This window comes from Zingiber officinale, chromosome 8B (genome assembly GCF_018446385.1).
Source record: "Zingiber officinale cultivar Zhangliang chromosome 8B, Zo_v1.1, whole genome shotgun sequence".
In the NCBI taxonomy this organism is placed as follows: domain Eukaryota; kingdom Viridiplantae; phylum Streptophyta; class Magnoliopsida; order Zingiberales; family Zingiberaceae; genus Zingiber; species Zingiber officinale.
Window position 1 is genome coordinate 24,946,061 of NC_056001.1, and position 22,187 is coordinate 24,968,247.

The 22,187-nt window shown below is 37.7% G+C and overlaps 1 pseudogene; it reads right to left on the bottom strand.

Annotated features, from left to right (window-relative positions):
• Positions 1–7,337: 7,337 nt before the first annotated feature.
• On the bottom strand, positions 7,338–21,372 carry LOC122013604 (annotated as a pseudogene).
• Positions 21,373–22,187: the final 815 nt, after the last annotated feature.

The following is a 22,187-nucleotide window of genomic DNA, read 5'->3' on the forward strand; positions in this document are numbered from 1 at the left end:
ACTTGCCACGTCTCACCAGGGCGCCCGGAAGGCATCCAGGGCGCCCCGAGCCTCATATAAAAGAAGGGTCAGAGGAGAGCTTCAGAACAACAACGAAAAGAAAAGTCTTCCACTGCTCTGCACTTCTGCGACGCTAACAAAGCTCCGACACTACGCTCCTTTCTTGTCTTTATTGTCGGTATTTGTTTTTCATTTTCATTAGCATTCATTGTACTGTTTTTTGTAATCATTATTTCGAACTGCTAGTGAATTGCCCAACGAAAGTACTCACGGAGTACGGGCCTTCGAGTAGGAGTCGTCACAGGCTCCGAACGAAGTAAAAAACACTGTGTTCATTTACTTTTCCGCTGCGTTTATACTCTAAGTTTTCGAATCGATATTCACCCCCCCTCTATCGAATCTAACGGTCCTACAGTGGGTAGAGTGGTCGTGTAACTAGTGGTACGCACAGAAGCGGCTCGACCTCTAAGGAAGCGATAGCTTGGCTCAACATAGGCAGAAGGGGCCTCATCTTTAGTTTACATTATACGTCCTCTAGTTCAGGCCAAGGCATAATTGAGAAGCTGGCGAAGGGTCTTATTCTGTGGAGGCGAATGAGGGGGCTTCTTCTCTTGACTAGGGACGCTGGGTGATGGTACACTCCTCAATCTTTCGGGCTAATTGAGCTTCCTTTAGGTGAATGCATTTTTCGATCCATCCCAGGAGGTTGTCGTAGTCAGTTGGGGGTCTTTTCACTAGATACTTGAAGAAATCTCCATTAAACAACCCTTGGGAGAAGCCATTGGTCAACACTTCTACTGTATGGAAGGGGCATCCAGGACGATTTGTTTGAACCGTTGGATAAATTCCTTCTACATTTCCCATGTCTTCTGCCTCATGGAGAATAAGTGAGAGGAATCTTATGATACTTCTTGATCCTGGTGAAATAATCTAGAAAGACGACTTGAAAATTGTTAAAGGAGTGAATAGAGGCTGGCAGGAGGTGACTGAACCATCTTTGGGTTGTGCCTGACAAGTTTGTCAAAAAGACTTTGCACTTGATGTGATCCATATAGTAATGTTGTAGAGAGGCGTTCTCGAAGCGACATAGGTGGTCTTTGGAGTCCGATGACCCTGTGTATTCTCCAAGGTGTGGTAGTTTGAAGTGGTGCGACAACTCTTCATCTAAGACACTCCAAAAGAAAGGAGTACCCCAAGTGCTTCCTTCTATAGAGGAGGGTGTTTTCCCCTTGCGGTAGCAGGGAGTCTCTCTAGTCTTAGACTCATGAGACTGTTCTAGCAGGATTGTTGTCCCAGCAGCTATTAGTACTAAGATCAAGGGGTGTTTCAACTGGAGCAGGTGGTGTCCTATTTCGAATAGGGGACACATGAGTGGGTGTTAGAGTCGACAAGGAGTGCCTTTGTAATATTTCTTGAATGGTAGTGTTGACGAATTGATCATTAAGTTCTCCCTAGTCATGGTGATTATCTCGCCACGACATTCGTCACTATAGGGTCATGATTCTTGAAAGTTCTTCCGGTGTTAATCATTGTAGCATCTTAGCTCAGAGTTCTCACAGACAACACTAATTTATTCGGGCTAGAGATTGTGGATGACTTAGCCACCGGGTAATGTGTGAAGACCTGAGGAAAGACTCTGAAGGCTTCCAGGAGAGTAGCAATCACAGGACTTGAAGAACTCAACCGTTGATGTTGGAATGACACCAAGGTAAATCTTGGTGAAATCACTTTGACACTCAAGTTGGTCCCTTATCAAAAAGTTTGAAAGTAGAAAGAGTTTGAAATGCATAATGTGAGTCTATCTACACTCGTAGAAGTGAGCTCTCTTTTATACCATCTCCTAAGAGGTAGGTACTAGGTATGAACCTATGTTCAGGTTGTGGGACTGCTACATAGGCCCATGTGCTTTTATTTGTACCTCTGATAATTAAATTATTCTAATTTAATTATAATCAATCTCATTTAATTTAAAATAATCAAATATAATTAGAACAATTTTACTCAAAATTGCTACAACGTGAAATATTTTTATCAAAATGATTGAAATATAGAACTGTAAACTAAAATTACTTAGGATAGCTCTGGATCATGGATCATGGATCATGGATCATGGATCATGTGAAAGCAACCTTGACCAAAGTTGCTCTCATAGCTCCATGTTGGATCGGCTTTCTTCCAAGCTATTTAGAAGGTGTTTGATTGAGTTTATAAGTTCTCTAAAATAATTTATAAGTTATTTTGAAGCTTATAAACTTTTTAAATTTATTTGGTAAAATTTTTTTCAAACAGATTATAAGCTGTTAAAATAAACTGTTTTAGAGTTTATAAACTATTTTAAAAAAAGTATGGAAGACCTTATTTTTTAAAAAATAATCTTATTTTAATAATTTTTTCTCTAAAATATCCTTATATAATTTCATAAATCCTCATTTTATCCTCCATAAATTTTTATAAACCTAATATCTTTCTATCTCCCCGACTTCTCTTCCAACGATGTGTCATCTTCTCGGCCAACGCCTTTTCCAATTTTCTCTCCCCCGGTACAGAAATTCGCCCAAAACCCTCTATTAATAAAAAGTCCAAAACCCTCTATTAATAGTATTGTACCCTTTTTGATAATTTTATTAATAAAAAGATCTTATAATACCAAACACATCAATACCTTTAAGTTGATTGTAATAAATTCACCCAAATATTTTAACAACTTATTTTTAAAATAAGACCTAACGACTTATAAACTTCTAAAATAACTTATAAATTGTTTTTAATAAGTTTAGCCAAACACTATAATATTAAAATAATTTACTAAAACTACTACAATTATTTGAACAAAAGTATTTTTAGGATATGAAGTGCCCTTTTAATATTTTTTAAAAATAAAGTATTTTTTTAATGTTAATGAAAATATAAAAAAAAACACTCTTTTCATTTTTCTTTCTTTGCATTCTTTTTTTTTTATAAAAAAAATGCAGATTTGTCAAGGCCAAATTTAACAGATAGACTCGTTAATTAGGGACTTAAGTAAGTTTATCATCAAGGACAGCATTAACATATTTATTCCAACTGTTAAAGACCGATTATCATTTCTATCAAAGGCAGTCATTTTAAAAACATTACTCCGAAAATAAAATAATTCACTTCGGATCACATTTATTTTATTTTAGAAGTGAAATAATACATATTTATGTCAACACAATCGACATTTTATTGCCTGCCACAAGATCTTGTAGCTCAGCCGTCTTTGCCGAATCATTTATTATTGCAGTGATCGAGCTGTGCTCAGCAAGTGAGCTTTGCTGCCGGGGTCAACGCCCAGTTGATTGCAGTAATCCCTGTAGTAGCCGACATGAGCGTTGACTGTCGCACCCGAGAGCGCCGTTGATCGCGCGGATGGTGGCGCCGAGCCCTTGGCTAGAGATGATGAGGGAGTGACAGTTGTTCATCCAGCACCACAGGGCGATTCTAAAGGAGAACGACGGACGGAGTATCATTTCTCTATCCGATACTAAGCTCAACGGCGGATGTAAGGGAACACGAGGGGGTACGGAAACACCCCCTTACCTCGGGAAACAAACAATAATAATATAATTATGATTAACAAATAAAGGGTATAGTTTTGATTTTTTAAACTTAATAGACTTTTTCTCAAAAGTGTCATTAAAACACTTTTCCCTTTCCTTACTCATTCACGAACTTTTTCCAGCCGGCAACCATTTTCTTTCTTTCTCATTCCTTAACTTTTGACAGCGGCTTTTGTTTTCTTTCTTTCTCGCTCCTGATCTTTTTTCCAACAACTTTTTCAGCAGCTGAACCTTCTGTTTCTAAATCAACTATTTCTTTTTCAAACTAAAAACCCTAATCACACTAAGAGGAGATGGGATCCTCTGTCTCACTTTCCTTATGTCTCCGTGTCTCATTCACTATCGGACGGACTACATCAGATCATGCATCCTTGAGATCTGACATGATCTGATATGATCCATTCGATCAGTGAATGGGACACGAGGACATGAAGAAAGTGGGACAGAGGATCCCATCTCCATTAAGAGATCTCATTATTTCCTCCTCTTCGGTCTCCTCAAACCATTGCCCTCATCTTTGTCGCCTCTTCACTTCATCGACACCTCACGCCAGTGACACCACTACTGTTCGCGGTTCGCCTGTTCCGTCGACGCCGCTGCCACTGTCGACACCGGTGATCCTCCACAACAAGTAAAATCTTTTTAATTTTAGGTGAATATTGTTCCTTATTTCATCTAATTTCTAATTTCATGATTTATTCTTGGTAATACTTTAATTGTTATGTTGATTGTATAAATTAATAATTTTGAGAAATTGACATATGTTATGGAGAAATTTTTAAAACGAAGTATTGAGTCTTCTAAGAATTCTATGGAAGAAAATAGTAAGAAAAAATATTCTCGCGTTGAATTCAACCCGGATGATGTTGTTAGTGACCCAGAACTACGCAAACCAATTAATGAATTTGATGTTTCTATTAGAGATCAGATTCGAAGAGAATATTTGATTAGAGGACCTTGTCAACCATTTGGTCATAGTTATCCCCAAGACAATTTAGTAAAGAGCATAGAAGTTTTCAAGTTGTTTGATTTTAAAAAATTTCATGGTTAGAGTACAGTATATCAAAAGATGCAATTTTTTATTTTTGGTGTTATCTCTTTAAAAATTCTCATAGAAGATGTCTTCTTTGAGCACCCCTCTAAAATTTTGCCTGGATCCGCCACTGGCTAAGCCCTCACAATTATACTGTGTGGGCAATAAAGACAGAGGCGATTCTTGATGCCCAGAGAGTCTGGGAGGCGGTGGAGCCAATGGAAGGAGCCCAGGTGGATGTAAAGAAGGATAAAAAGCAGTGTGTCCCCGAAGACATACTCTCCAGATCGTAAAAAAGAAAACGGCAAAGGAAGTCTGGGACAGCCTCAAGACGAGGTACCTTGGAAGTGATCGAGTGAAGAAGGCACGCGTACAAACGTTGAAGAGCGAGTTTGACGCCCTCCGGATGAAGGAGACCGACACGATTGATGAAGGAGAGCTCCTACTTACTCATGTTGAATGGCAAATGCGACAGAAGGGGAGCAACGTGGACACTTTGTCAGGAGGAAAGGGGTGTGGGTCTAGCAGCCCTAGTCGTGGCAAATGGCGCAGTCGTGGTCGTGGTACACTGAGCCAAGACAGTGCAGGAGGCACTAGCGACAATGACAGAGACACTCGTGACAAGAGACATATAAAGTGTTTCAATTGCGAGAAAATAGGGCATTATGCGTCCGAATGCTACAACAAGCGGCGTGATGATGAGGCTCACCTCACTTGCGCCACCGATGAAGAGCCAACACTAATGATGAGCGTGTCCCACGAGGAGTCTGACACTAGATGTGAGCGGCAGTATACAATTCTGCTCAGTAAAGATAGGTTGCTACCGGAGATGTACCGCGGCGTTAATAAAGGAGATAAAGACGTCTGGTACCTTGACAACGGTGCCAGCAACTAGGGATGCAAATGAACCAAACGGTTCGCGAGCTATTCGGAGCTCGATTCGGTAAAAAACTCGTTCGAGTTCGTTCGTTTATCTTATCGAGCTGAGCTCGAACTCGATTTCGAGCTCGACAGTTTTATCGAGCCGAGCTCGAGCTTAAGGATATTCGGCTCATGAGCTCGCGAACATGTTCATTTATAGGCTCGCGAGCCAAAAAAAAATGAGCCTTAAAACGAGCCTTAAATCGAGCCTTAAACGAGCCAAAAATGAGCTCTAAAACGAGCCTTAAAATGAGCCAAAAATGAGCTCTAAAACGAGCTCTAAACGAGCCCGAAAACGAGTCTGAGCTCGCTTAATGAGTTAGGTCGTTAACTTTGATAATCGAGCTAATAACGAGCCGAGCTCGAACTGTTCGCGAGCCTGATAATTCTAAAACGAGCCGAGCTCGAGCCTTGTGATAAAAGCTCGATTCGAGCTCGAGCCGAGCTCGAGCCCGAATATAACTTAAACGAGCCGAGCTCGAGCCTGATACTATTCAGCTCGGTTCGGCTCGTTTACATCCCTACCAGCAACCACATGACTGGTCATCGCGAGAAGTTTCAAGAACTAGATGAAACCATCACCGAGAGGGTGAGGTTTGGCGATGGATCAACCATTGAGATCATGGGCAAGAGGACGATTGTGTTCGAATGCAAGAACGACGATCGGAAGGCTCTCCATGAGGTATACTACATTCCGAAACTTTGTAGTAATATCATAAGTCTCGGCCAATTGACAGAAACTGGGAACGAGGTGCACATGAAAAGAGATACCATAAAGGTGATTGATAGGAGCGGGAAGATCTTGATGCTGGTAAAGCGAACACAGAATCGCTTGTACAAGATAACCTTGAAGATATTCAAGCAAGTGTGTCTCCTAGCAAGATCAGAAGACCCAACCTGGTTAGGGCTCATGCAAAGCAGTGAACTGGCAGTGCGCGGGGCACTGTCCATGTGCAAGTCTGTAGGAGGCAGACTTGGCATACATCCGAGTCGGGGCATGGGCGCAAGCCATGCCAAGCAGAGGATTGGCAGTGCGCTGGGCACTGTCCAAGCCCAAGTCTGCAGGAGGCGGACTTGTCAGCGAAGCGAGCGTGACATGTATGCAACATATGCCAAGCAGCAAAGGCGGACAGATATTGAACTTGTCCATTGTGCGAGCAGTTGGACTTGCTCGTGTTGCCGAAGGAGTAGACAGACGGGACTTGTCTGTGGCAACGAAGGTGCAGGCAAACGGACTTGCCTGTGGCGCCAAGGAAACGAACAGACAAGACTTGTTCATGGTGCCAAAGATGGACAGATGGATTGTCCGTGGGTGCCAACGAGGCCAGGACATGGTCAAGCACAAGGGACAGATTGTGGTTGAGTTCGTTAATACCGGAGAACAACGAGCCGATGCGTTAACTAAAGCATTGCCATGAGTGAAGTTAGCTGTCATGCGACAACTACTCGGTGTCAGTGATTTACAACCATGTCAGGATTAGGGGGAGTAATGTGGGAAAAATAATCCAGACATGATAAGGTTAAGTCCCCACATCGTTAGTTTGTTATTTTTATTTTTTATTTATTTTCTTGATAATTTCTTATTACTCGGTCTTCCTATTTTTATGGATCTAGTGTTTATCCGATCCTATTTTTATGGATCTCATAGTCTTTGCTCTTATCATTTGTGGTGTATTTAAAGGGTTGTAGAGACGTGTAGAAGGGATCTCTCGATGTAAGGTTTTCTTTCCTAAGTTAAATTTCTATTTGTCCTATTTTTCTTGTATACTCTTGTGTGCTGTGTGTATTGGGTGTGTTATTCTTCAATTCTGAGCCAACATCTGGTATTCTTCGGGGGCACACTGCAAGATGTATGCACGTGCCTTTTTATCCTTCTTTGCATCCACCTGGGCTCCTTCCAGTGGCTCCACCGCCTCCCAGACTCCTTGGGCATCAAGAATCGCCTCTGTCTTTATAGTATAATTGTGAGGGCTTAGCATCGGATAGGGAAATGACACTCCGCTGTTCTCCTTCGCAACAACTTGTGGGATGCCAGACATTTTTGTGGAATCGTGGATTCTTGGGTGTTCTATACTGTCAAGGCTCTGATACCATATGTAGGATCGAAAAGGATTTAGATATCTCCACAATGGTATGATATTATCCACTTTGGGCCTAAGCCCTCATGATTTTACTGTTGAGCTCTACCCAAAAGGCCTCATATCAATAGAGATATCTTTTCTCTTTTCGATCCAACAAGTTGAAGTTCCAGGACAATTGGAGGGGGTCGCGGCCGTGGTAGTTCCTCCCGACGATGCACGGCCACTCGGTGTTGGTCTTGTCGTAGTATTCCCTTGATGCACCGTTGATCTCTTTGATATAGCAGAAGTCTACCGATCGCAAGGAGCAGAGGACAACATTCTGATCGTCGTCGTCATCATCATCATGATCATCCAGAAATGAAGAGATTTAATATGAAAATTAATTAACAGCAAGCTCACGTCCGGTCTCGTGCGTGGCGTGGGCGAAGAAAGCGGCGATCTCACGCCGGGAGTCGGCGGCTGAACCGGTGCGGCCGAACTGGGAGTAGTAGCCGGCGACGGTCAGGAAAGCGCTGCGGGTGTAGAACCTCCTTCCGGCGCAGCTGCTGGCGGCCTGGTTGATGATGCTGTCGAAGAAGCTCTGCGTTACGATGCTGGCGATGGAGCCGCCGTTGTTGGCTTAGGTGTAACAGGGGCCCTGATGGCATCCGGTGCCGCAGTAGTCGTCGCTGGTGCCGCAGTAGCCAAATCTACTGCAGCAGAGGTGTGCGGAGTACCAAACAGCCCACTAGCTCTGGATATGCTAGATGAATAAGTATTTTGACTATAAAAGAATAATTAAAATATTTGTAAATTAAGGTAGAATATATTGTAATATATCAATATGCTTCTACCTTGAAAAATATTTTAAGTTTTAACAATTTCACTCCTGTTGGTCCATTAAATAACTTGATTTGCTCGACCAAACATTGTTGGATTGATATAGCAATTTAAGATTTTAATGCATTAATTGATCTCCTAACTTATAAGAAATTTTTATGCATTAATTGATCTAGTTATAGATGTTTCTACCAATTTAATATTTTTTATTGGTCAATAAGGATCTTTAAAATTAAGGATAATACTAAATGATAAGGACATTTTAGTAATATCATACTTATATATTAATTATATGCATGTGCATGCATGCATTAAAATTGAAAGATAGAGATTATAGATTCTGACCAATAAAATTTATTGTAAAATTAATCCAACTAAATTTGAATTTTTAGAGCTTGAAAAAGGTCATGAATGAGATTTATATTCAAATTCTTGAAGTTTTTATATCACACACATTCTTATTAAAATTTGATATATTCACTTATTATTTAAATATTTTTTATTTTTTATTTATCGAAGGTTGGAGTTTTAAAAGAGCTTATATATTCAATTAGAAGGATAAATTAATAAAGATTAATTAAAATTTGATTTATTTATTTATTTTTTTGGTCCACTCAAACGAGGACCATAGGAATGGTAGATGAAAATAATTAAATATAAATAAATAAACTATATATATTACTATTCATCATTTATTTAATATCATTTGTTATCCGTAGCCCCCATCTATCACCCAAAACACTAATCTTTGACTCCCAAAAAATATAATTGATTAATTATAATTAATTAGTAGATAAATTACATTTTTTGATTGCAATATATTAAAAATTACAAGTTATCCAATTCTAGTGATTCAGGTACTTTTTAGGGAAGGAGTGGATAAAATTATATAGAAAATCATATTATTATTATTTTGAATTTACATTTTTTATTATTTATTTTTGACATGCTTATCTTTATTATAGCTCCTCTCATTTTGACAGATTGTGCCATGGAATTTTGAACCACAATCGACACCACAAGCAAAATTTTGAGATTTACTTGGTTTATAATTGATATCAAATACGATAGTAATTATCTTATGGACTAAGAAAGAAGATTTGAGGAAAAAATAATAAAAGAAACTGAGAAAATAAGGAGAAATCTATCATTTAATAAAAAAAATTATTTAATAATGAGGATGGTTCCTCAAGATAGTAAAAATATGTTTGAAGTCTCGGATGAAGGCCTAAATGATGGTTTTTTTGTTCAAAACTTGATGGTTACGGGTTCCTTCGATGTAGATCTTCCAATTTTTCATGTGTAAGCGTTGACAAATCTTGATTCCGAGTCCCGAGTTAAAAATTTATTCTTTTAAAATTCAAGAGGTTATATTGAATTAGGGTGGTCATGCATTAATAACCTCCCAAGGTTGCTACTACATCTAAGGCTCAATTCTAATGAAGTATCACTATTAATCTTCTCATTCTGGAATACTTTTCAAAAATGAAGAAGTTTCTTATAATTTATTTTTTCACAAACAATACAATAAAAACTAAAATGCAACTACAAATGAAAGTAAAAAAAATTTAATAATAAAATTATTGTTAGTATTATCCCTAGTACCAATTATAAGATGATTGACAAAGGTATTTTTTTAATCATATTTTATTAATTAATAAAAGGTAAAGTTGGTTATTATATTTACTTCAGTTCAGTGTCGAATGAATAAATATAATAATAACCTAGGGTAGAAGGTTACAGTTTACAACATATCAATTGGTTGAATTGATAGTGGAACATTGTATATATATAGAACGCTACTTTTAACTATTCCTAGTCAAGTATTAATATACAAAGACAATATTAATGCGTTGAGACTAGCATGTAGGTCAACAGATGACTTAATCTCACAAGTCATGGATATGAGATATCAGGTTGACACATGGGTATATATTAGAGAATATGTACTGAATTGACCCGCCATAAGATGTTGCATGGATCGTTATATCAGTGTCATAAACATTCTCATACGACTATTGGTATGAATAGTCCTTAGACCTGAAGTCACTACGGTTTTTTACATAAGGAGTTGTGTACTTTATCAACAAACGTCACCTGTAACAAGGTGGACTATAAAGTCAATCACTGGGTATGCAATAAGTTATGTAGAGGAATGTGGGTAATGTAGATGAGATTTATCCCTTTCATATAACGGAAGCACTATCTGTGACCCCCTTAATTAGTAATACATAAGAATGCATGATCATGCGTAAATGAGTCAATATGTGATATTAAGCTTATTTATTTGAGTGTGTGTACTTAGAGATCAAGAAACACAAAGATTGATAAAAGGATGACTCGGTATATACCTCATTGATCAATCTAGATATCAAAGATAGAAGGATTGAGTCATATAAGAAAATAGATATAGAAAGGTTAAGTCAGATCTCGACATTCTCATCACTTGGGTAGCAATAATGCCTTACTAGATGTCATGTTGGGGTTGCAAGGTTGCAAACATAGTCCCACATTGAAAACACATGAGAAAAATCATGAGTTTATAAGAAAAAAAAGATATCTTCATTGGCATGAGGCCTTTTAGGTAGAGCCCAAGAGCAATACCATGAGGGCTTAGCCTAAAGTGGATAATATCATACCATTGTGGAGATATCTAAATTTTTTTCGATCTTACAATTGGTACTAGAGTGAGATCGCTCTTCACCGGACTAACCACCGGAAGAAGCACGTGTTAGGATCTCTTCGTAAGGCTAGAGAGGGGGGTGTGAATAGCCGCCCCAAATCGCTCTCGTTTCTTCCTACAATTAGGTTAGTCGCAGCGGAAAATACAACGAAACGAAAGAGAAGAAAACCAAACCTTAACACGAGGATGTAACGAGGTTCGGAGATTAGGGCTCCTACTCCTCGGCGTGTCCGTAAGGTGGACGAGTCCGGTCAATCCGTCGGTGGATGAGTCCCCGGAGAACCGGCTAATACAATATACTCCTTGTGGGTGGAGAAACCTCGCCACAAACGTTTGCAACAGCAAACAAAGAGTACAAGAGCAGTAAGAAAAGCAATACAATATGAATACAATCGCACTCTACCAATTGCTTGCTTTCTTGTCGACTGGAGGTGAAGCAGCAACTTCACGCGACGCCTACAACAGCAGGAACCCAGCCGGAAGCTCACGCGAAGCTTTGGAGGAGCTCAACAAAGCTCAAGCACAGCAGCACTTAGAACAGCAAGAAGGAAGAAGGAGATCTATTCCCACAGAAGATGCCTCGATCCTTTATACCGAAGAAGAAACAATGAAGAAACTAACCGCTGTGTCGCAACGGCTAGAACCTGATCGGTCTGCACCGATCGCCCTAAGCGCATGAGGCTTCGCTTGTCACCGATCGGTCCCGGACCGATCGGTGTCGCGATCAAGCCCCGATCGGTCGTGGACCGATCAGAACCTCTGATCGGTCCATCAATCGAGACCAGCTTGCCCTCACGCCATCGATCCTAGGCCGATCGATCAAAATGGATCGGTCAGACCGATCCACGATTTTCTTCTCGCGAGGTTCCCGATCGGTCTCCGCATCGATCAGATTGCAATCGATGAGCCATCGATCGATTCGATCGGTCACCGACCGATCGGCAAACGCAGATATCCGGATCGGTCACTGCATCGATCCAACTCCTCGGTTTAGAGTGCCCTCTCTAACCTAGTTCGAGAACGAGCCACCGAGCCCTCTCCGACTCCATATGCCAAGCTTCACTCACTTGGACTTCTCAACACCGGATGTCCGATCACCCTTGATCCATCTGGATTTTCCTTGCCGGCTTCACTCACGGGACTTTCCACCGCTTCACTCACCAGGATTTCACACCGCCTAACATCCCAGTACGACTTTCTCATTCACCTAGCTTCACTCACTAGGATTTTCACCGCCTCACTCACCAGGATTTCCAATCTGGCTTCACTCACCGGACTTTTCCATCTGGCTTCACTCACCAGGACTCTCCTTGGCTTCACTCCCCGGGACTTCCCAACTGCCTAACATCCCAGTTAGGACTTTCCACTGCCTGGCTTCACTCACCAGGACTTTCCAACTGCCTAACATCCCAGTTAGGACTTTCCACTGCCTGGCTTCACTCACCAGGACTTCTCCGTGCCAAGTCTTCATACTTGGACTTTTCCCGTGCCAAGTCTCCATACTTGGACTTTTCCCGTGCCAAGCTCCCTGCTTGGACTTTTCCAGTGCCAAGTCTCCATACTTGGACTTTTCCCGTCAAGCTCCTCTTGGTTCAACCAAGTCTCCATACTTGGACTTTTCGCGTGCCAAGCTCCCTGCTTGGACTTTTCCAGTGCCAAGTCTCCATACTTGGACTTTTCCAGTGCCAAGCTCCCTGCTTGGACTTTTCCGTTGCCAAGTCTCCATACTTGGACTTTTTCCCGAATCAGGTCAACCAGGTCAACCTTGACCTACGGTTGCACCAATAATCTTCCAAACATCTATTCTTGTCCCATATCAAGAATAGAACTCTCTCACGAGTGTCAAACATCAACATGCAACACAACTAGGTCAACCTTGACCTAAGGTTGCACCGACAATCTTCCCAAGTCAAACATCAAAATACAACTCGAGTCAAGTCAACTCGAGTCGGGTCAACCAGGTCAACCTTGACCTAAGGTTGCACCAACAGCACGAGCCAAAGCCATGATGCAAGATCAAACCATGTGGATGAAACCTTAAACGAAGTATAGGAGGCCCTGAGCAGGTCAGTGACCCGATACTCGAGGGGAGACCCTAACCATAAGGACTTAACCCAAAGTAGACAATATCATATCATTATGGAGATATCTAAATTCTTTTGATTCTATATGTCACTCATTATTTATGTATCTAAAATAGTTTTAGATACATTGCCAACATTACAAGAGTTTATTAGATCACACACAAAGAAGAATTTGATTTGGAGATAGGTTAATTTAGTTTGACTAAATTATAATGGGCCTTAAGATTATTGGATTACTCATTGGGTTAGATTGAGTCAAATTCAAGTTAGACTCATTGAATTAGACTCAATTGAATCTATAAGAAGGAAGATCAAAAATCAATGATGGTTAATTGGATTAATCATGCATTAATAAGAGGAAGACCAAAGAGCAAAAACCTTTGGTATTCATTAGATGAATATAAAAGGAATTTCGTCAATGTATTTTATATATGAAAACTTGTCATCTTCTTCTTCCTCTTCTCTTCTTGATCTTGGTCGAAACCTCCCCTTGTGGTTGCTAGCACAACCTTGGTTGATTTTCTTCTCCACTTCGTGAGTTCGTGAGACGAACGGAAGACTTGTTCGTGTGGATACCGAAAGAGGCATGGACACGTGATCGTGCTGAGATCCTTGTTGTCGAGAGTTCGTGTTCACGTAACAAAGGTAGAACTCCCTTTAACAAACTTAGTATATGAGTTTTCTTTCACATGAATCTTTTGGAAATGATCTAGTTAGTTTTTCCGCTTCGCTTTTTGTGTATTTAGTGCACTAGATTCTTACAATTATGACTTTAGATATGCTTGTTTATTATTTTGGATTATATCCTCATCATAGAAAATACAACAATACTTCATCTCCAAATCCTCGAGAATCAGCCTCTTCAAACTTCCTCTAAGCTTTTTTATAGGGTTGTTGTTAAACAGATTTCCACATATCAGTTGATTGATTTTACCTATCAATTGACTACTCTGTCGAATACAACCATTACACATGCAGAACTGTTGAATCCAACTCAGTTTGACTACCATTAATTGATTGCTAAATCTCATCAATTGACTGATAAGCAATCAATCAAGTTTGCTAAACCTTCTGTTCGTAGCAATGCTTAAACTTATAAATCGACTGATAGACATCCAATTGATTTCTGAACCTTCTATTCACTATTACAATATCAGCGTTTGATATATCAAACTCATCAATTGATGGGTACTACAACTGAAGTTGGGGTAGTAGCTAGTGGCGGTCAGTAAAGTGTAGCATGATTAGAATTCCCTACCAACACAGTCGCTGTCGGGCGGGCCGATGATGCCATTCAAGAAGCTCTACGATCATGACATCAATCGATCACTGAAACATCGTTGGTTGGTGAGGTGTAAGACGACCCTAAAAGAGAATCATTTGATATGATTACGTCAAAATAAAATTATGCCCTATTAATTATTCCTTTCATTTATTACTATGTTAATTGATGAAGTCTATAGTATTTCATTTATTTATTACTCTGTCAATTGACGGAGTCTTATAATATATCTATAAATTATCCCTTTAGAGACAAACCAAAACAATCAACAATTTTATTATTTCATCTCGTTTCTTTTCAATGTTGTTTCTTTTATGGTATCAGAGTCTGGCTCTTCTTTTTCCTTTGCCGCACACAATACCACAACACCACGAGCACTTAAAATCTTCTCTCTACTTTGCAACAACGCTTCCTCTTTGCTTTGTAATGGAGTATATTTTCTCCACAAACAATCTCCTCCCTTCTGTTGATACTCATGATCTCCTACTGGAAATCGTTGGATTATAAAATTTTTTAAAAGACACTTATGATTGAATAATGGAGAAGAAAGTCAATTTATGAGATATACTGCAGTGAAAACAACTTCATCTCAAAATTTATACAGAACTATACATGATGGAAAAGCTAAGACAGTTTCAACTATATGTTTGTCTATGTTTTCTCTCAGCAGAGTCATTTTTCTCGGGAGTATGAGGGCAAGAGACTCGATGAACAATTTCACAAGAGACAAGATGACGATGAAGAGCTTGATATACACCTCCCTAATCAGAATAAAAAAAATGAGTATTTTGCAATTAAAATATCATTTAACTTTTTTTAAAAAATGATAGAATTTGTCTAATAAATCAGATTTTCTTTTCATAAGATAAAGTTAAGTATAGTTACTAAAATGATCGATGAAGGTAATATAATATAGGAAACCTCGGTTAGAAGAGATAGGTGCAAGGCACCCAATATCCGAATGAATTATTTCAAGTGAAAAATTAGAGACATGATCGGATAAAGAGAAAGATAACTTGTGACTTTTAAATTTCATATACACCTTACATGAATGAGATTAAAAGAAAATAAAGTAGGTAAACCATACTTAGATTGATTGAACAATACAAAGGGAAAGATGAATGAGTCAAGCATGTCAAGTTGATTTATTTGTGTGTTCATTATTATCTTTTATAAGATAATGATTATGATGAAATTCAAAAAAAAAATATTAAATTTTTAGTAATAAATGAAACATGAAAGATATTGTGCATGTGAAAAGTATGATTGAATAAATGAATATATATGTTTCCAAGATTAGTAATTTATAAAACTGAGTCGTCACCTACTTGCACCATATTCGAATCATAGTATGATAGTGTTTTTGTAAGGATATTATAGTTTGATATGACATGATGAATTATTCCAGTAATAATATATCATTCAGTAGATGAAAACTTAGGTGGTTTATCAAGAATAAGTATAAACGAGAGTACTTTAGGGATATACTCATGAAACAGTTAATCGTCTTAAAGTTGAAGGATCATTGATGAAAATTATATTAAATTTTTTAGGACATTAAATATCAGTATCTCTAATTTGGAGATCGGTTTGACATCTCCAAATATCTGACATCAAAAATAAAAATGAAAAAAAGGAAGAGCTAAAGGCAAAAAGAACAAAGGCGAAAGAAAAAGCGGAGGGAGTTTTTTTTTAGAGAAATAAAAGGGCAAATTAGAAAAGAAAATAGATGACTTAGCTAGTAACGAAAAAAGGTTGGGTGAGAATTTTTTTTTTACGGAAATAAAGGACAAATTAGAAAAGAAAAGAGAAAGGGATGACTTAGTTGGTAACAAAAAAAACTTGGATGAGAAAATAAAGTCGGGATAGATTTCCAGACCTTTTTCTCTTGTTGGAGACGATGGTGATGGAGAAAGTCGGTGAAGTCCCAGCGGTGGCGACAACGAGGGAGATGAGGTGACAATGCCGGATAAGCTGCATAGAGAAGAAGACGTTGAAGAGGACACTGGCCTCCTCTTTCGAGCGCCGATGGTGACAACAAAGAGGAGAGAACGAACCACCTTCTTCTTTAGTGGCCGTCGCCGGAGCTCGGTCGGAGATTGGAGTTCAGGTCGCCGCCTTTGCTGTTGTTGTGACTACTGTCAGGTTCGACAAGTGGAAGGGCATGGCAAGTTACTGTGGTCGCGACCGTGCAATAGCTTGTGTCGATTTTGCAATAACTTCCGACCTCCCTTGCTCACAGCAGTTTGGCCAACTCGCAGACGTCGAGGAAGGTCGAAACCAGGGCACAGTCGCGACCACAGTAACCTGCCAAGCCCTTCCACTTTCCGGACCTGACAATAGTCACAACAACAGCAAAGGTGGCGGCCTAAACTCCCATCTCCAACCGAGCTCCGACGATGTCCACTAAAGAAGAAGAAGATGGTTCACTCTCTCCTCTTCGGTGTTGACATCATCGCTCAAAAGAGGAGGCCAGCGTCTTCTCCTCTATGTTGCCTATCCGGCCTCATCACCGCCTCTCCCTCGCCATCACCACCGCTAGCACTTCGCCGGCTTTCTCCATCGCCGTCGTCTCTATCGAGAGAAGAAGGGTTTGAAAATCTACCCTAACTTTATTTTCTCATCTAAGATTTTTAGTTACAAGCTAAGTTATCCATCTCTCTCTTTTCTTTTCTAATTTATCCTTTTATTTCTTTTAAAAAAAATCTCACCAAACTAGGATGGCAACGGATCCGGGTTGAAACGGATTTGGCCAAACTCAAAACCTACTTAGCCTCCCTTTAGACTTGCCCCGCCCCACCCTGTGAACTTGACGAGATAGATCCGAATTAGACCCGTTATATTTTATTTTCTTTTAAAATATTAAATAAAACTAATAATTAAATATTAAATTTATTTTCAACATTTATATTAATAATATTTTACAACCAAACAATATTTCACAAATTAAAATCTATAAATTTTGATTCAATTAAAAATTAGTTATCAATTTTATTTAATTAATAATTAATTAATAAAAAATTATACGGGGCAAGTTCGATTAAACCCGCAACCCACTCCGGATCCGCCTTGAGACCCGTTTAGGCGAGTCTAAATCCATCCCACGGGACGGATTTATTACGGGATCATATTTCAACCCATCCCATTGTCATCCCTATATCAAACCTTGCTTTTTTCGTTATCACCTAAGTCTTCCCCTCTCTCTTTTCTTTTCTAATTTTCCCTTTTATTTTTTTTAAAACTCCCTCCTCTTTTTCTTTGGCCTTTGTTCTTTTTGGCCAGTAGCTCTTCCTTTTATTTTTCTCTTTTAGTTTCGATATCATATATTTAGAGATGTCAAATCTATCTCCAAATTGAACATATTGGTATTCAATATCCTAAAAGATTCGACACAATTGTCATCGGTGGTCCTTCAGCTTCAAGACAATCAACTGTTTCACGAGTATATCCTAAAGTACTCTCGTCTATACCTATTCTTGGTAAACATTAGAGTTTTCATCTATTGAATGATATATTGACACTGAAGCAACTCATCATGTCATATCAGACTATAATATCCTTATAGAAATATTATCACATTATGGTTTGGATACGGTGAAAGTAGGCTATGACTCAAGTTTGTAAATTACTAATCTTAGAAACACATACATTCATTTATCCAATCGTATTTTTCATATGCATAACATCTTTTATGTTCCATCTATTACTAAAAATTTACTCTCCACATATAAGTTTTGCCTTGATAACAATATTTTTTTAATTCATCATAATTATTATTTTATAAAAGATAGAGGAACAAATACTACTGTATTTTATGAGGGAATAAAAAATTATCTATACTATCTTCAAAGTTCTTCAATTAAAACTTTTATTGGTGAATTCACAAATAAATCATCTTGGCATTCTTGACTTGGTCATCCTTTCCTTCATATTGTTCAGTCGATCATAAATAAGTATGGTTTATCTACTTCCTTTATTTTCTCTTCATCTCATTCATGTAACGCCTACATGAAATCTAAAAGTCATAAGTTACATTTCTCTTCGTCCGATCGTGTCTCTAATTTTCCACTTGAAATAATTTATTTGGGTGTTTGGGGCCTGCACCTATCTAGTCTAACCAAAGTTTCCTATATTATATTACCTTCATTGGTTTTATCCTATGAAAAGAAAATCTAATTTATTAGACATATTTTGTCATTTTCAAAAATAAGTTGAACGGTATTTTAATCGTGAAATACTCTCTCTTCATTCTCATTGGGGAGGTGAATATCAATCTCTTCATCGTCATCTTGTCTCTTATGGAATTATTTATCGAGTCTCTCGCCCTCACACCCCAGAGCAAAATGGCTCTGTTGAGAGAAAACATAGATATATAATTGAAACTATCTTAACTCTTCTCCATCATTCATCAGTTCCGTATAAATTTTGGGATCAAGCTGTTTATACTATAGTATATCTCATAAATTGACTTCCTACCCCCATTATTCAATCATAAATGTCATTTGGAAAAACTTTATAATCAAATTCTTAACTATACCTTTCTTTGAATATTTGATTGCGCATGTTATCCATAGTTATTCTCCTACTCTAAACATAAACTTGACTCTCGTTCATTACTGTGTTTTCCTTGGTTATTCTCCTATTCCCCTTTTTAGCAGCTTCTTCAATCTCTCCTCCAAATCAGGTGGTATATTCTTGATGCCACCTAACATTATCAGAAGTGATGACATCTTAGGTTCTACTCTGGAGCTCTCTTTTAACTATCCTATACCATTGGAATCACCTCAAGTTGTTGCTCCAATCTCAAAAGTCTCACTAGTTGAAGATAATACACTTTCTAACTCTGGATCCTCAGATAATATAAGTCCGTCAACAAAATCACCATGTCAGTCTACTTTCTCATTGCCATCAACAAGTAATTCTGATGATAATGCTTCTCATCGCATCTTCCCTTAAGTGATATATATGCATGATGATCATCAATAACAACTCAACATCGCCTTCCAAGAGCTCTAGTGGTCTCCTCAAAATCTATTGAATCAACTTATTTTTCACAAGTGAACAAGGATCTGAATTAGCGTAGTGCAATGGCTACAAAATCTATGCACTCCTTCGTAATGGAACATGGAACATAGTTTCGTGCACTCCCTCCATGAATATTGTGGGTTCCAAATGGATATTTCATCTTAAGTATCGAGCTGATGATTCTCTTGCAAGGTATAATACTCAACTTGTAGACAAAGGATTTAGTCAACAACTAGGTGTTGATTTCAATGACACATTTGGCCCAGTCTTCAAAATTACATTTGTTAGATTATTGTTATTAATAGATGTCAGTTCTAATTGGCATGTACGATAATTAAATGTTTCTAATGCATTCTTTCATAATTATCTTGAGGAAACTGTATTTATGGAGCAATTACCTAGGTTCATTTATTCACAATTTTTATCTCATGTTTATCAACTCAATAAATCCTTATATGGTATTCGATAAGCTCCTCGTGCATGATTCATCGATTATCTAAATGGTTACAAACTCAGAGTTCGAAGGCTGATTTCTCTCTATTCTACAAATATAATGATGGTTCTATAATATTTTTTCTTATTTATGTGGATAACATTCTAATGACTGACAGTGATTAAAAGGGCATCACAACTCTATTAAGTATTCTCAATCAAGAATTTGCTATTCGAGATTTGGGTAATGCTCGATTTTTTCTTAAAATTGAACTTATTCCTAATAATAAAGGTTATCTCTTCTCTCAAAGCAAATATATTATTGGGCATCTTCAAAGAGCTAAATGAATAGAACACATTCAATTTTTACACCAATTGTTATAAGGAACTTCTTTGCAACTTCATCCTCTCCTGTGACATTTGATCTCCAGGTTTATCGAAGTATTGTAACATCCTTACAATATGTCATTATCACATGCCTTGATATTATCTTTGCAGTAAATTATGTTTGTCAGTTCATGCATACTTCCACTAAACAAAATTGAAAATGTATGAAAAAATTATATCGTCAATCATCTCGAGATTTATATGGTTATAGTGATGCAGATTTGGTGAGCTCTCTTGAAGACAGATGCTCTACTAATAGATATGCAATATTTGTTGGACTAAATCTTATCTCATATAATTAAAAAAAAAACAACCTACGATATCTCCTTCTAGCATTGAGGCAGAATATACAGATATAGCAAATATAATATCTGAAATTATTTGGCTCCAATCACTTCTTTTTAAATTTTATCTTGCATCAAATATTATATTAAAAATTTGGTATGATAATATTATAGCAACATATCTTACAACAAATTCAATTTTTCATGCTCATACAAAATATGTAGAAATTAATTTTTATTTTAGTCGAGAGCGTGTAATTAACAATTCAATAATTATCGATTTCTTATATTTTATAGAGGATTAAATTATTAATATCTTTACTAAATTATTATCAAAATAATATTTCGACAAGCTAGTAAGTAAATTCAACGGATCTCTCATTGAATTTTTCAAGGAATAAAAGATAATCACTCACTATGATTATCACTAAAATAAAATTACGAATCTATTAATTATTTCTTTTATTTATTAATTTATGAGTTGATGAAATCTTATAATATTTCCTGTCTTTATTATTCTGTACATAGTCATATAATATATTTATAAATTATTCCTTTATAAACAAATTAAAATCATCAACAATTTTATTATTATATTTTATTTATGTCAAATCTCATTTCCTGCAGGCCCCTCCTGGCACCCGGTGCTGCGGTAGTCGTCACTGGTGCCACAATAGCCAAAGTGACTGCAGCCGGGGTCGGCGGAGCAGCTGCAGTTTTGGCCGCCCGCCGTCGTGATCCCGACGAGGAGTCCGCCGCAAGTTTAGGGTTAGATTCGGGGAGAGCCTTTCGGCGAAAGTGGAAGAAGAGAGGATGGAAATGCGCAAAGATAGTGGAATTTATCGAGCAGAGACGGTGGATGTTGCGCTGTGGCGGCGCGTTGACTATTCAAATGTTGACTAAGGTTCATGGAAAACAAAGGGAAAGGATTTTGGAGTTTTGACTAAGGTTCATGGAAAGGACTCGTGACAATTATGTTTTTCAATTATGTCACATCGAATCCGGTTCATATGCGTTTTCGATGGTAACGTACAGTTTAAATTTTCTTCTAGAATTACCGGTGTCAAAATTTCGTACTTACATTGGTCAAACACTTATGACCATGAAAGTTTTTGATAATTTAAATATACTAAAGATTATCAAATAATCATATTTAAAATTATTTTATATTGATCAAAATTGTTAAAATAATAACTAAATTACTATAACATAATTAAAATTGATCCAACTTAATCAAAATTGATCAAATATGATTAAAATAATTTTAATCCAGACTGTTATAGGAAAAAGTATTTTTATTAAAACAGTTGAAATATAGAATAATTAATCAAAATTACTTAGAATAGCTTTGACTAGCGTGGGAATAATTTTGTCAAAGTTGCTCTGATAACTCCGTGTTGGATCAGTTTTCTTAAAGCTACTCCAGCTAAAATTACTAGTTAAACAAAAGTGTTTTTACGATATGAAGTGTTTTTTTTAATATATTTTTAAAATGAAGTGCTTATTTTAACATTAACGGAAATAAAAATCACTCTTTTCATTTGTCTTGCTTTCTTTTTAAAAATAAATGTAGGT